This window comes from Octopus sinensis, unplaced genomic scaffold, assembly GCF_006345805.1.
Source record: "Octopus sinensis unplaced genomic scaffold, ASM634580v1 Contig15081, whole genome shotgun sequence".
Classification (NCBI taxonomy): domain Eukaryota; kingdom Metazoa; phylum Mollusca; class Cephalopoda; order Octopoda; family Octopodidae; genus Octopus; species Octopus sinensis.
Genome location: NW_021833533.1, coordinates 4,714 through 15,000, shown reverse-complemented (window position 1 = coordinate 15,000; position 10,287 = coordinate 4,714). Strand labels below are relative to the sequence as shown.

Genomic DNA, 10,287 nt, shown 5'->3' with positions numbered 1-10,287 from the left:
TGGACGGATGGACTGAGAGATAGGCAGAGACAAACAGACAGATGGACAAACAGAAATAGGGAAGATGAGACAGACAGATTTATTGATAGATAGATGGACAGACAGACAGACAGATTGGATGATTGATTGATAGATAGATAGACTGATAGCCACACAGATAAATACACCCAGAACCATGTTAATACCTGAGGAGTGAAGTTTAGGATTTCTTGGTTTTCTTGAATCGATTTTAATTAAACTTTCCCCAGCTGGTTTGCACATAATGGCAACACCATTGTTATGTTTTCATTCTTCTATTTAATGGCCTTTCTTTCTTATTTCAGATTCTTCAGTTTCTCTAAGAACAACTGGGACTTGGAGAAAGCTTTAACAATGAAGAAAAGTTGGTTATTATCAAGGAAAGCACTGAAGACACCTCTCTTCATGTCATTGCAGAGCAGTTAGGTTGTCATGTGGACACGGTTAGATGATTCCTGAAGGACCCTTCGCCAAGGAAGAAATGATCCGATTGTGGGACCTTCAAGACTGTGACAGCTAGGGATTTAAGGAACATTGGCCGTAAGTTACGTGGGAAACCTGGACAAACAAGCACAGCCATTTCTACCATTTCTGCGACGATTTCATCTCAATCGAAGGAGAGGGGCTTTCTCCGTCCAGGTTGCGGATCCGTGGAATAAGCTGCCAGACGAGATAGTGAAGATGCCGACGACCGCTTGGTTCAAAGTCTCCCTTGACCACAAATGGCTTGAACTCTTTACATGAACACCACCCTGCACATAACTCCATGTCCCCCTACATGGCCTTGCTTTTTGCCTTTTGAGCCAAAAAATTAACTAACTAACTACCACCTCTGGACTTCCTCATGTACCGAAAACCACCAGAAATTGCATCCTTGGGACCCCTGATACAGCCTCCTTTAACACCCCATTACAGAAGTTTGAGGCTTCAATGAACCCAAAAGTATATGACATTAGAAATGTACTTGTATTTGTGGCAACATTCACCCTGGGCAGGTTGAGTCAGCTTCTTCTACTCATGGAAGAAGTTTCGTAGGAATTAGTGGATTTCACAAGCGGTCCCCAACAATCCCGCATGTGGAGACATCCTGTTTGCCGCAGATTGTCCGCAGACACAGGGACAGAACGACCGAGGAGCCGCCGGTTGCCGAAGCAGACACTCTGAGGACTTTTCACCAGGGCTCCGTCTGCCGGGTTGTGGCCCTCATACCACTCGGTGTCAGACCAATCCGCCTTGGGTGACCCTACCAGGAACCGAAGTTCCCGATGGCATAGCTCTGACACTACCCGTTGCCAGCGTCCCCGCTTTCTTGACAACCAACAAGTCTGTCCCCAATGTTACCAGCCCCACAACATGACTCTGCCACCCTGTTGCTGGTGCCATAAATGTTGGTGATTCTCATCTCCAAGACAGATCCAACTATTTTCCCAACCGTCAGGGGTCACCCTGGTTTCGTCAGTGAACAGAATGCAACTCATGTCTAGATGGGCTATTTTCATTCAAAAACTATTAGCATGGTTCACAGAAAAACTGAAGAATCTGAAATAAAAACGAAAGGACAGTACACAGAATAATGAAAACATGACAATGGTGTTGCCATAATGTGCAGACCAGCTAGGAAAAGTTTTTGTGCCGGTGGCACGTAAAAAGAACCATCCGACCGTGGCCGTCTGCCAGCCCCGTCTGGTACCTGTGCTGGTGGCACGTAAAAAGCACCCACTAATCACGGAGTGGTTGGCGTTAGGAAGGGCATCCAGCTGTTAGAAAAACACTGCCAGATCAGACTGGGCCTGGTGCAGCCTTTGGGTTCCCGACCCCGGTTGTTGAAACCGCCAACCCATGCCAGCATGGAAGCGGAAGGACGCTACATGATGATGATGATGATTCACGAAAAACGAGAAATCTAATATCACTCCTAAGATATTAGCGTGTGGTTCTGGGGTGTAGTGGACAGACGGACAGACAGCTAGTGGATGATGATAGATAGATAGAAGATAGATAGATAGAAGAGAGAGAGCGAGAGAGAGTAGAGAGAGGAGAGAGAGAGAGAGAGAGAGAGAGAGAGGAAGAGCAGAGGAGAGAGAGAGGGAGAGAGAGAGAGAGAGAGAGGGAGAGGAGAGGAGGAGAGGAGGAGTAAGAGAGAAAGCGAAAGAGAGAGATTTACCTTATCTTTTCTCAAAAGAAATAAAAAGTCTTCGAGACTGATGAATCGACCGTTTCTCTTTGCTGCCATCTCTGAAGCTTGGTAAAGCTGGTTTAGGGGGAGACAAATAGAGAGAGAGAGATTGCATGAGAGAGAGAGGTGGGGAGATAGGAGAGAGATTAAAAGAGAGAGAGAGAGAGGGAGGACATGAGAGAGAGTGTGTATGAGGGAGAAAGAGAGATTGTGTACAAGATGAGAAAGAGAGAAAGAGAGACAGAAAGAGCAAGAAAACTAGAAAAGGAGAGAGAGAGAAGGACAGAGAGAGGCAAGGAGAAAGAGAGAGAGAGGCAGATAAAAACAGAGAGACTGAGTGAGAGAAAGATTGTGAAAGAGAGACAGGGAGAGAGATCAAGAGAGAGGGAGGAAAGGAGAGAGATAAAGAGAGAGGGAGGAAAAGAGAGAGATTAAGAGAGAGATGAAGAGAGAGAGAGAGAGAGAGAGGAAACGAGAGAGATCAAGAGAGAGGGAGGAAAGGAGAGAGACTGAGTATGAGAGGGAGGAAAGGAGAGAGATTAAGAGAGAGATGAAGAGAGAGAGAGGAAACGAGAGAGATGAAGAGAGAGGGAGGAAAGGAGAGAGATAAAGAGAGAGGGAGGAAAAGAGAGAGATTAAGAGAGAGATGAAGAGAGAGAGAGGAAACGAGAGAGATGAAGAGAGAGAGAGGAAACGAGAGAGATCAAGAGAGAGGGAGGAAAGGAGAGAGATCAAGAGAGAGGGAGGAAAGGAGAGAGACTGAGTATGAGAGGACAGAGAGAGACACATAAAGAGAGACTGTGTATGAGGTGAGAGAGAGAGAGAGAGACAGACATCAAAAGAGACACAAAAGCAGAAAGAGAGAGAGACTGTGCATATGAGAGGGGAGACAAATAGAAAGAGAGAATGTGTGCATAAGAGAGAGAGAGAGAGAGAGAGAGAGAGAAGCTGTATATGAGATGAAGCAGAAAAAGAGAGGGATTGTGTGCTTGAGAGAGAGAGAAAGAGAGAGAGGGAGAGACAGGCAGACAGAGAGAAACAAGATTAAATGTCACACAGTAATTAAATCAGGGTTAATATATGTTAAATGTAACGAGTAGCAAATAGTTAATTAGAAATAATTATGCGAGGAGGAGGAGGAGGAGGGGAGGTGAACTTCATTAAGACCAACTTCCTGTAAAGATTCATAATATCCACTGCAATGGAGGGGGGGAGGGGAAGAAGGGAGGAGGAGGAGGAGAAGAAGAAGAAGGAAAAGAAGAAGGAGAAGAAGAAGGAAAAGGAGAAGAAGGAGAAGAAGTAGAAGAAGAAGAAGAAGAAGAAATGGTAGTAAATAGGTCACTAGAACTGGTAGAAATTGAAACCGTGTTTTCTTTTATTATAGGGTATGGCTCAGTGGTTAGAGCACCTGGCTCACAATCACGAGGTAGTGAGATCAGTTCCCGGACCGGGCTGCGTGTTGTGTTCTTGAGCAAGACACTCTATTTCACGTTGCTCCAGTTCACTCATCTGTAGAAATGAGTTGTGGCCCTGTCACTGGTGCCAAGCTGTATCGACCCCTTTGCCTTTCCCTTGGATAACATCAGTGGTGTGAAGAGGGGAGGCTTGTGTGCCTAGGTGACTGCTGGTCTTCCATAAACAACCTTGCCCAGATTTGTGCCTCGGAGGGTAACTTTCTAGGTGCAATCCCAGGGTCATTCATGACCGAAAGGGGGTCTTCACCCTTTACCCTATTTATATATAATGGTATGGAGAGGAGAGGCTGGCATGCATGGGTGACTGTTGATCTTCCCTAAACAACGTTGCCTGGACTTGTGCCTGGGAGGGTAACTTTCTAGGTGCAATCCCATGGTCATTCATGACCGAAGGGGCTCTTTACCTTTACCTTTATAGCATAGTGGCTATAATCCTGAATACACGGGTTTCTGAGACGAGAGAGAGAGAGAGACAGACAGATTGACAGAGAGGGGGGGTATCCACAAATTGGTGACCTGATCTAGATGCTTTTAAGAGAAGTGGAGATTGGAGTAGCCCTGGTCTTTAACAGCCATCAGCTGGGGAATGTAATGTTGCTGTTTCAGCTTTATTAGACCTCATCAGAGCATGTTTTACTTAGCTGGCAAAACTAGAAGTGAATGTATGTTAAGGCGGCGAGCTGGCAGAATCGTTAGCACACCGGGCGAAATGCTTGTGGGTAGTAAAGAAATAGGTATTTCGTCTGTCTTTACGTTCTGAGTTCAAATTCAGCCGAGGTCGACTTTGCCTTTCATCCTTTCAAGGTCGATTAAATAAGTACCAGTTACGAACTGGGATCGATATAATCGATTTAATCCGTTTGTCTGTTCTTGTTTGTCCTCTCTGTGTTTAGCCCCTAGTGGGTAGTAAAGAAATAAGAAGTGAATGTATGTATGTATATAATGTGTGTGTGTGTGGGTGTGTGTGGAAAGGGATAGAGTACAAATAGAAAAGGGGAAAAAGAGAGAGAGGAAGATCAAGTGAAGCAGGTTAACTTACAAGAAAGACCATCTGCGAGTGAACAATCTCCTGGAGGAGTGCAGCAGACTCGTGCAGCGGCTTACGACAATCGCCAAAACCATGCCTGGGAAAAACAGAAAAAAAAAACAAGTGTAAAACATTAAATCATCATTAAGAACGATGTATAATTAGTAATTAAAGGCAGTTTGGCAGCAAGAGAATAAAATAGTGGATCCGTGTAGCTGCTAGAAATAGCAGTCAAAATGAAGGACACTTGGGAGAGTGTAGTTCCTGATACACATAGATGTCACAGGTAGAATAATTTCAATCGCATACACACGCACAAGTAAGCCCACAGGTGCAAAATAAGGTGAGAAAAAATAGCAAACAAATACCAAAGTTAAGTTAAAATAGTATTTTATTAAAAATGTAAAAACTTCACAAACTTTTACTCAGAGTTCAGCAAACAATTTTGATAACACAGGCCAGTAAAGAAAATTTTAAAAAATTGTGAGCGATGTTGGGGGGACAAGCACAGACACACAAACATATATACCACACACATATATGTATATATATATATATATATATATGTGTGTGTGTATATATATTTGTATGTATGTGTATATATATATTATATATATATATATATATACTCTTTTACTTGTTTCAGTCATTTGACTGCGGCCATGCTGGAGCACCGCCTTTGATCGAGCAACTCGATCCTGGGACTTATTCTTTGTAAGCCCAGTACTTATTCTATCGGTCTCTTTTGCCGAACCGCTAAGTAACGGGGACATAAACACACCAGCATCGGTTGTCAAGCAATGCTAGGGGGACAAACACAGACACACACATATATATATATATACATATACATATATACGACGGGCTTCTTTCAGTTTCCGTCTACCAAATCCACTCACAGGGCTTTGGTCGGTCCGAGGCTATAGTAGAAGACACTTGCCCAAGGTGTCACGAGGTGGGACTGAACCCGGAACCATGTGGTTGGTAAGCAAGCTATTTACCACACAGCCACTCCTGCGCCAAAATGTTTCGTTTTGAAAATAAAAACTTATTTTATGGTTTGTTATTGTTTATATTTTGAGTTACATAATCTTTTGTGGGGGCACCGAAATCTTTTAAGTGTTTAGGGCCTCGATGGGTCCTAATCTGGCCCTATCTATATACTAGTGTGTCTATAAGGAAGTGACATCAACAGTGAGTTGCCTGGGGAGCAAGGATTTGTACTGACTCCCACGGACTTGTTAATTAATATTCCACTTTGCCTAGCAGTTATTGAGTGCTTCTTTTCAATTAATTGCATTTCACTCATCTATGAAGTTATTATTCATTGTATATACACGCATAAATACACACACACATACATACACACCACACATATGAATATACATATATTTATATACACATACACACATATTAGACATATAAATATATATATATATATATATATATATATATATATATATATATTATATGTGTGTGTGTGTAGATATAGATATATATACACACACATATACATTAAGATATATTTTAGTATATATAAATATACATATACGTGTATACACACACATTATATATATATATATACATGTACATGTATAAAAACACATATATGTATGATATACATATATATATATATATGTATGTATGTATATGTGTGTATGTATATATATAACATATATATACATATAAACATATATGTATATATGTGTGTATATATATATACATATACATATATATATATATATATATAAATATATATATATATATATATATATATATATATATAACACACACATGTATGTATGTACACATACATACATATCCACAGTGATACACAAAAGATACAGATGATGGGAGATCAATATCTGATTGGCTCAAACAAAAGATTGGCTGATAAGAACAGGTCATATGAGTAAAGAAGAATATATAACATAAAATATATATATATATATAAAAAAAGAAAAAGAAGAAGGAGAAGAAAAGAAACATTTGCCCTTTCTCACCATCACAAATCTGTGTAGGACAATGGAGGCCTAAAGAATGAGATAAAGGAATAGGTGGAGGGGGAGGAGGGACAGAGGGAGAGAAGGAAGGAGAGGAGGGTGTGAGGGGGTGTGGTGGGAGGGGTGTGTGGGGGAGGGGGGTATTAGGTGAGGTGGGAGGAAGGTGTGGAAGAGGAGGAGGAGGGAGGGGAGGGAGAAATGAAAAATGAAGACAGGAAGGTAAGAAAAAGAATAAGAAGAAGAAGGAGAAGAATGAGACGAAGAAGACGAAGAAGAAAAAGAAGAAAAAGAATAAGAAGAAGAAGGAGAAGAAGAAGAAATGGAGAAGGAGAAGAAGAAGAAGGAGAGGGAGAAGGAGAAGGAGAAATGGAGAAGAAGGAGAAGGAGAAGAAGAAGAAGGAGAAGAAGGAGAAATGGAGAAAGAAAAGGAGAACCACTGAGGAGAAATAATAATAATGATTTGATAATAATAATAATAATAATAATGATAATGATAATGATAATAATAGTCCTTTCTACTATAGGCACAAGGCCTGAAATGTTAGGGGAGTGACCATTTACTTACATAGACCCCAATGTTCAACTGGTATTTATTTTATAGACCCCGAAAGGATGAAAGGCAAAGCCAACCTCCGCGGAATTTGAACCCAAAACATCTTAGTAATAATAATAATCCTTTTTACTAAAGGTACAAGGCCTGAAATTTTTGGGTAGGGGTCTGGTCGATTAGATCGTCTCCAGTATGTAATGGGTATTTAATTTATCGACCGCCGAACAGATGAAAGGCAAAGTGGCCCGCGGCAGGATTTGAACCTAGAACGTTGTCAACAGACAAAAAGAAACACAAAAGCATTTTGCCTGACATGCTAATGATTGTGCCAGCTCTCTGAAGAGGAAGGAGAAGAAGGAGAAGAGGAAGGAGAAGAGGAAGAAAAAGAAGAGGAAGAAAAAGAAGAGGAAGGAGAAGAAGACGAAGAAAAAGAAGAGGAAGGAGAAGAAGAACGAAAAAGAAAAGAAGAAGGAGAAAAAGAAGAGGAAGAAGAAGACGAAGAAAAAGAAGAGGAAGAAAAAGAAGAGGAAGGAGAAGAAGACGAAGAAAAAGAAGAGGAAGAAGAGGAAGAAGAAGAAAATGAAGAGGAAGAAGAAGAAAAAGAAAAGGAAGAGGAAGAAGAAGAAAAAGAAAAGGAAGAGGAAGAAGAAGAAAAAGAAAAGGAAAAGGAAGAAGAAGAAAAAGAAAAGGAAGAAGAAAAGTAAGAAGAAGAGGAAGAAAAGAAGAGGAAAAAGAAGAAGAAAAAGAAGAAGAAAAGTAAGAAGAAGAAGAGGAAGAAGAAAAGAAGGAGAAGAAGAAGAAAAAAGAAAAAGAAAGAAGAAGGACAACAACAACAACAGCAACAATTAGAAGCAAAACTGAAGGAGAAAAAGAAAAGGAAAGGAAATATCAAACATCAATGAAAGAAAGGTGGAGGAAGAGGAGGCAGAGGTGGGGGGAGGGAAGGAATTATGAAGGAAATTATTGAGATTACAAAAGAACGAATCCCCTCCTGCCCCCACCGACCCTCTTGCCCCCCCATCTTGCCTTGACCAGTCCTGACTCATTCTCTCTCAAGTCATTAGACATCCATGTATTGTTAAGATTTGGTTTAATGAGGGGAAACCAGGGGAACCCAGGACAACAACGGTGGGGGACGGTGGGTGGGTGGGATGGGGGGACGGTGGTTTGGTATTGGTTTAGGGGTGGCGGTGGTGGTGCTGGTGAGGGTGGTGGTTCTGGCAGTGATTGGTGGTGTTTGTTTGGTGAGGGTGGTGGTGATGGTGGCGTGGTGAGGGTGAGGGTGGTGGTGGTGAGAGTGGTGGTGGTGAGGGTGGTGGTGGTGAGAGTGGTGGTGGTTGTGATGATGGTGGTGGTGGCGAGGTGGTGGTGAGGGTGGTGGTAGTGGTGGTGTTGATGGTGGTGGTGAGGGTGGTGGTAGTGGTGGTGTTGGTCGTAGTGGTGGTGGTCCTAACAGCGATGGTAGTGGTGGTGGTTTGATGGTGTTGGTGTTAGTAGTGGTGGTGCTAATTGTTTGGTGGTAGCAGTTGTGGTGGTGGTATTGTTCTAAGTGGTGGGGGTCACCAGAATATTGATTGTGGTGTTAATGACGGCGCTCTTGTTAAAAATTGTGGTGTTTATGGTGGAGCTATTAATGGCACTGGCACAGGTGGTGCTGGTGGCCAACTGCGCTGTCTTTATAGTAGCACAGTTGTAGCAGCAGCAGTGGTAGTTTTAACGATGGTTGTAGCATTAGTGGTGGTGGTGGTGGTGGTGGCAGAACCGTTAGCACGCCGGGCGAAATGCGTAGCCATATTTCGTCTGCCGTTAGGTTCTGAGTTCAAATTCCGCCGAGGTCGACTTTGCCTTTCATCCTTTCTGGGTTGATTAAATAAGTACCAGTTACGCACTGGGGTCGATATAATCGACTTAATCCGTTTGTCTGCTCTTGTTTGTCCCCTCTATGTTTAGCCCTTGTGGGTAATAAGGAAATAGGTAGTAGTATTTGTTGCGGTAATAGTAGTAGTAGTAATAGTCAGTGAAGTAGTGTTAGTAATGGTGGAAGTTGTGGTAGTAGTAGTAGTATTGATAGTAGTAGTGATGTGGTGGTGGCAGTGGTCGTGGCAGTAGTAGTGGTGGTGGTGGGTAGTAGTAGTATTGATAGTAGTAGTAGTGATGTGGTGGTAGTAGTAGTAGTGGTGGTAGTAGTAGTATTGATAGTAGTAGTAGTGATGTGGTGGTGGCAGTAGTAGTAGTGGTGGTAGTGGTGGTAGTAGTAGTAGTGGTTGTGGTGGTAGTAGTAGTAGCAGTGATATTTTGAGGCACATAGTTCAGTGGCTGGAGTGTTGGGTTCACAACCACAAGGTAGTGAGCTCAATTCCAGGAATTGAAAGAATAAGAGAATTGCACAAAATTTATATATAGAAATATATGTGAGACCAAAGTGTACATACGCCACTATATGTATGTACACGTTGGTCTCATATGTGTATGCCTGTGTGTACGTATATCTGTGTGGAAGTGTGTATACAATATTATTAACAGCATTTGAATGTCTACATTCCAATGCTTGTATAGTTCAGATGAGAGTATTTTGAGCCAGAATTTTCTATGGTTAGATATCCTTTTGGTCACTATCTCCCACTTGTTTCAAAGTAAGGTTACATTCTCCGTCTATCAAACAACAAATGACACCTATAGATCAGTAACTGCTTTGAGACCTCTCCATGCCGCAGAATGCTGTTATTGTTTCAATTCACTATTATTACATAAAATTGATACATATCTCTGATGATTTGGTACTGAATGTTGATTATGTAATCACTTAACATTAATGAAATGTGTGTACAGAAGGAGTGTAACTAAATATCTTGTAACAAAACAATCATACAAGCATTGTTTTTGCTTTCTTCATATAATCTGTTCAAAACTCAGATCCAGATTTCATAATGAAGGAGGCAATTACATATATGAATAATTTTAAATACTGGTTATTTGTCAGGCATTTTAAGGTTTAAATTGTACAATACATACATACGTATATGCATCTGTGAAACTTT

The 10,287-nt window shown here is 41.6% G+C and overlaps 1 long non-coding RNA gene across 1 annotated transcript in view; it reads right to left on the bottom strand.

Moving 5' to 3' along the window:
- LOC115230252 overlaps nt 1–4,805 on the bottom strand; it is a 10,216-nt gene extending 5,411 nt beyond the window's left edge. The window contains exons 1-2 of the long non-coding RNA XR_003883413.2: nt 4,709–4,805; nt 2,183–2,269 (exon numbers count right to left, since the gene is read on the bottom strand). This is a non-coding gene — a long non-coding RNA (uncharacterized LOC115230252). The remainder of the gene's footprint in view (nt 1–2,182; nt 2,270–4,708) is intronic.
- Between the last annotated feature and the right edge of the window lie 5,482 nt (nt 4,806–10,287).